Source organism: Labrus mixtus, unplaced genomic scaffold (genome assembly GCF_963584025.1).
Source record: "Labrus mixtus unplaced genomic scaffold, fLabMix1.1 SCAFFOLD_41, whole genome shotgun sequence".
NCBI classification, from domain to species: Eukaryota; Metazoa; Chordata; class Actinopteri; order Labriformes; family Labridae; genus Labrus; species Labrus mixtus.
The window spans coordinates 163,969-169,551 of NW_026870068.1; positions in this window are offsets into that span (position 1 = coordinate 163,969).

Sequence of the window (5,583 nt, forward strand, 5' to 3'; positions counted from 1 at the left end):
TACCCACTGCAGACGTTACAGTTTGTTTACTTGCAAACGTTACAGTCTGTTTACCTGCTGCAGACGTTACAGTCTGTTTACCTGCTTCAGATGTTACAGTCTGTTTACCTACAGACGTTACAGTCTGTTTACCTGCTGCAGACGTTACAGTCTGTTTACCTGCTTCAGATGTTACAGTCTGTTTACCTACAGACGTTACAGTCTGTTTACCTGCTGCAGACGATACAGTCTGTTTACCTGCAGACGTTACAGTCTTTTTACCCGCTGCAGAGTTACTGTCTGTTTACCCACTGCAGACGTTACAGCCTGTTTACCTGCTGCAGACGTTACAGTCTGTTTACCTGCAGACATTACAGTCTGTTTACCCGCTGCAGACGTTGCTGTATGTTTACCCGCTGTAGACGTTACAGTCTGTTTCCCTGCTGCAGACGCTACAGTCTGTTTATCCGCTGCAGACGTTACAGTCTGTTTACCCGCTGCAGACGTTACAGTCTGTTTCCCTGTAGACGTTACAGTCTGTTTACCTGCTGCAGACGTTACAATCTGTTTACCCGCTGCAGACGTTACAGTCTGTTTACCTGTAGACGTTACAGTCTGTTTACCTGCAGACGTTACAGTTTGTTTACCTGCTGAACAGTTACAGTCTGTTTACCTGCTGCAGACGTTACAGTCTGTTTACTTGCAGGCTTTACAGTCTGTTTACCTGCTGCAGACGTTACAGTCTGTTTACCTGCTGCAGACGTTACAGTCTGTTTACCCGCTGCAGACATTACAGCCTGTTCACCCGCTGCAGACGTTACAGTCTGTTTACCTGCTGCAGGCGTTTCAGTCTGTTTACCTGCAGACGTTACAGTCTGTTTAACTGCAGACGTTACAGTCTGTTTACCTGCTGCAGACGTTACAGTCTGTTTACCTGCAGAGTTTACAGTCTGTTTACCTGCTGCAGGCGTTTCAGTCTGTTTACCTGCAGACGTTACAGTCTGTTTAACTGCAGACGTTACAGTCTGTTTACCTGCTGCAGACGTTACAGTCTGTTTACCTGCAGAGTTTACAGTCTGTTTACCTGCTGCAGACGTTACAGTCTGTTTACCTGCTGCAGACGTTACAGTCTGTTTTCATGCAGAATTTACAGTCTGTTTACCTGCAGACGTTACAGTCTGTTTAACTGCTGCAGACGTTAAAGCCTGTTTAACTGCTGCAGACGTTACAGTCTGTTTACCTGCAGACGTTACAGTCTGTTTACCCGCTGCAGACGTTACTCTGATTACCCGCTGCAGACTTTACAGTCTGTTTACCTGTTGCAGACATTACAGTCTGTTTACCTGCAGACATTACAGTCTGTTTACCTGCAGACGATACAGTCTGTTTAACTGCTGCAGACATTACAATCTGTTTACCTGCAGACATTACAGTCTGTTTAACTGCAGACGTTACAGTCTGTTTACATGCTGCAGGCGTTACAGCCTGTTTACCTGCTGCAGACGTTACAGTCTGTTTAACTGCTGCAGACGTTACAGTCTGTTTACCTGCTGCAGACGCTACAGTCTGTTTACCCGCTGCAGACGTTACAGTCTGTTTACCCGCTGCAGACGTTACAGTCTGTTTACCCGCTGCAGACGTTACAGTCTGTGTACCTGCAGACGTTACAGTCTGTTTACCCGCTGCAGACGTTACAGTCTGTTTACCGGCTGCAGACATTACAGTCTGTTTACCTGCAGACGTTACAGTCTGTTTACCCGCTGCAGACGTTACAGTCTGTTTACCTGCTTCAGACGTTACAGTCTGTTTACCTGCTGCAGACGTTACAGTCTGTTTACCTGCTGCAGACGTTACAGTCTGTTTACCTGCAGGCGTTACAGTCTGTTTACACGCTGCAGACGTTACAGTCTGTTTACCCTTTGCAGATATTACAGTCTGTTTACCTGCAGACATTACAGTCTGTTTAACTGCAGACGTTACAGTCTGTTTACATGCTGCAGGCGTTACAGCCTGTTTACCTGCTGCAGACGTTACAGTCTGTTTACCTTCAGACGTTACAGTGTGTATACCCGCTGCAGACGTTACTCTGATTACCCGCTGCAGACGTTACATTCTGTTTACCTGCTGCAGACGTTACAGTCTGTTTACCTGCTGCAGACGTTACAGTCTGTTTACCCACTGCAGACGTTACAATCTGTTTACCTTCAGACGTTACAGTGTGTATACCCGCTGCAGACGTTACTGTCTGTTTACCCGCTGCAGACATTACAGTCTTTTTACCTTCTGCAGACGCTACAGTCTGTTTACCTGCAGACGTTACAGTCTGTTTACCTGCTGCAGACGTTACTGTCTGTTTACCCGCTGCAGACGTTACAGTCTGTTTACCTGCTGCAGACGTTACAGTCTGTTTACCCACTGCAGACGTTACAGTCTGTTTATCCGCTGCAGACGTTACAGTCTGTTTACCTGCAGACGTTACAGTCTGTTTACATGCAGACGTTACAGTCTGTTTAACTGCAGACGTTACAGTCTGTGTACCAGCTGCAGACGTTACAGCCTGTTTACCTGCTGCAGACGTTACATTCTGTTTACCTGCAGACGTTACAGTCTGTTTACCCGCTGCAGACGTTACAGTCTGTTTACCCGCTGCAGACGTTACTGTCTGTTTACCAGCTTCAGACGTTACAGTCTGTTTACCTGCAGACGTTACAGTCTGTTTACCCGCTGCAGACGTTACAGTCTGTTTACCTGCAGACGTTACAGTCTCTTTACCTGCTGCAGACGTTACAGTCTGTTTACCTGCTGCAGACGTTACAGTCTGTTTACCTGTAGACGTTACAGTCTGTTTACCTGTAGACGTTACAGTCTGTTTACCTGCTGCAGACGTTACAGTCTGTTTACCTGCAGACGTCACAGTCTGTTTACCCGCTGCAGACGTTACAGTCTGTTTACCTGCTGAACAGTTACAGTCTGTTTACCTGCTGCAGACGTTACAGTCTGTTTACCTGTAGACGTTACAGTCTGTTTACCTGCAGACGTTACAGTATGTTTACCTGCTGAACAGTTACAGTCTGTTTACCTGCTGCAGACGTTACAGTCTGTTTACCTGCAGGCGTTACAGTCTGTTTACCTGCTGCAGACGTTACAGTCTGTTTACCTGCTGCAGACGTAACAGTCTGTTTACCCGCTGCAGACGTTACAGCCTGTTTACCCGCTGCAGACGTTACAGTCTGTTTACCCGCTGCAGACGTTACAATCTGTTTACCTGCTGAACAGTTACAGTCTGTTTACCTGCTGCAGACGTTACAGTCTGTTTACCTGCAGGCTTTATAGTCTGTTTACCCGCTGCAGACGTAACAGTCTGTTTACCTGTTGCAGACATTACAGTCTGTTTACCTGCAGACATTACAGTCTGTTTACCTGCTGCAGGCTTTACAGCCTGTTTACCTGCTGCAGACGTTACAGTCTGTTTACCTGCTGCAGACGTTACAGTCTGTTTACCTGCTGCAGACGTTACAGTCTGTTTACCTGCAGGCGTTACAGTCTGTTTACCCGCTGCAGACGTTACAGTCTGTTTACCTGTTGCAGATATTACAGTCTGTTTACCTGCAGACATTACAGTCTGTTTACCTGCTGCAGGCGTTACAGCCTGTTTACCTGCTGCAGACGTTACAGTCTGTTTACCTGCTGCAGACGTTAAAGCCTGTTTATATGCTGCAGACGTTACAGTCTGTTTACCTGCAGACGTTACAGTCTGTTTACCCGCTGCAGATGTTACTCTGATTACCCGCTGCAGACGTTACAGTCTGTTTACCTGCTGCAGACGTTACAGTCTGTTTACCTGCTGCAGACCTTACAGTCTGTTTACCCACTGCAGACGTTACAGTCTGTTTACCTTCAGACGTTACAGTGTGTATACCCGCTGCAGACGTTACTGTCTGTTTACCCGCTGCAGACATTACAGTCTGTTTACCTGCTGCAGACGTTACAGTCTGTTTACCCGCTGCAGACGTTACTGTCTGTTTACCAGCTGCAGACGTTACAGTCTGTTTACCTGCAGACGTTACAGTCTGTTTACCCGCTGCAGACGTTACAGTCTGTTTACCTGCAGACGTTACAGTCTCTTTACCTGCTGCAGACGTTACAGTCTGTTTACCTGCTGCAGACGTTACAGTCTGTTTACCTGTAGACGTTACAGTCTGTTTACCTGCTGCAGACGTTACAGTCTGTTTACCTGCAGACGTCACAGTCTGTTTACCCGCTGCAGACGTTACAGTCTGTTTACCTGCTGAACAGTTACAGTCTGTTTACCTGCTGCAGACGTTACAGTCTGTTTACCTGTAGACGTTACAGTCTGTTTACCTGCAGACGTTACAGTATGTTTACCTGCTGAACAGTTACAGTCTGTTTACCTGCTGCAGACGTTACAGTCTGTTTACCTGCAGGCGTTACAGTCTGTTTACCTGCTGCAGACGTTACAGTCTGTTTACCTGCTGCAGACGTAACAGTCTGTTTACCCGCTGCAGACGTTACAGCCTGTTTACCCGCTGCAGACGTTACAGTCTGTTTACCCGCTGCAGACGTTACAATCTGTTTACCTGCTGAACAGTTACAGTCTGTTTACCTGCTGCAGACGTTACAGTCTGTTTACCTGCAGGCTTTATAGTCTGTTTACCCGCTGCAGACGTAACAGTCTGTTTACCTGTTGCAGACATTACAGTCTGTTTACCTGCAGACATTACAGTCTGTTTACCTGCTGCAGGCTTTACAGCCTGTTTACCTGCTGCAGACGTTACAGTCTGTTTACCTGCTGCAGACGTTACAGTCTGTTTACCTGCTGCAGACGTTACAGTCTGTTTACCTGCAGGCGTTACAGTCTGTTTACCCGCTGCAGACGTTACAGTCTGTTTACCTGTTGCAGATATTACAGTCTGTTTACCTGCAGACATTACAGTCTGTTTACCTGCTGCAGGCGTTACAGCCTGTTTACCTGCTGCAGACGTTACAGTCTGTTTACCTGCTGCAGACGTTAAAGCCTGTTTATATGCTGCAGACGTTACAGTCTGTTTACCTGCAGACGTTACAGTCTGTTTACCCGCTGCAGATGTTACTCTGATTACCCGCTGCAGACGTTACAGTCTGTTTACCTGCTGCAGACGTTACAGTCTGTTTACCTGCTGCAGACCTTACAGTCTGTTTACCCACTGCAGACGTTACAGTCTGTTTACCTTCAGACGTTACAGTGTGTATACCCGCTGCAGACGTTACTGTCTGTTTACCCGCTGCAGACATTACAGTCTGTTTACCTGCTGCAGACGCTACAGTCTGTTTACCTGCAGACGTTACAGTCTGTTTACCTGCTGCAGACGTTACTGTCTGTTTACCCGCTGCAGACGTTACAGTCTGTTTACCTGCTGACGACGTTACAGTCTGTTTACCTGCAGGCGTTACAGTCTGTTTACCCGCTGGAGACATTACAGTCTGTTTACCTGCTGCAGGCGTTACAGCCTGTTTACCTGCTGCAGACGTTACAGTCTGTTTAAGTGCTGAACAGTTACATTCTGTTTACCTGCTGCAGACGTTACAGTCTGTTTACCTGCTGCA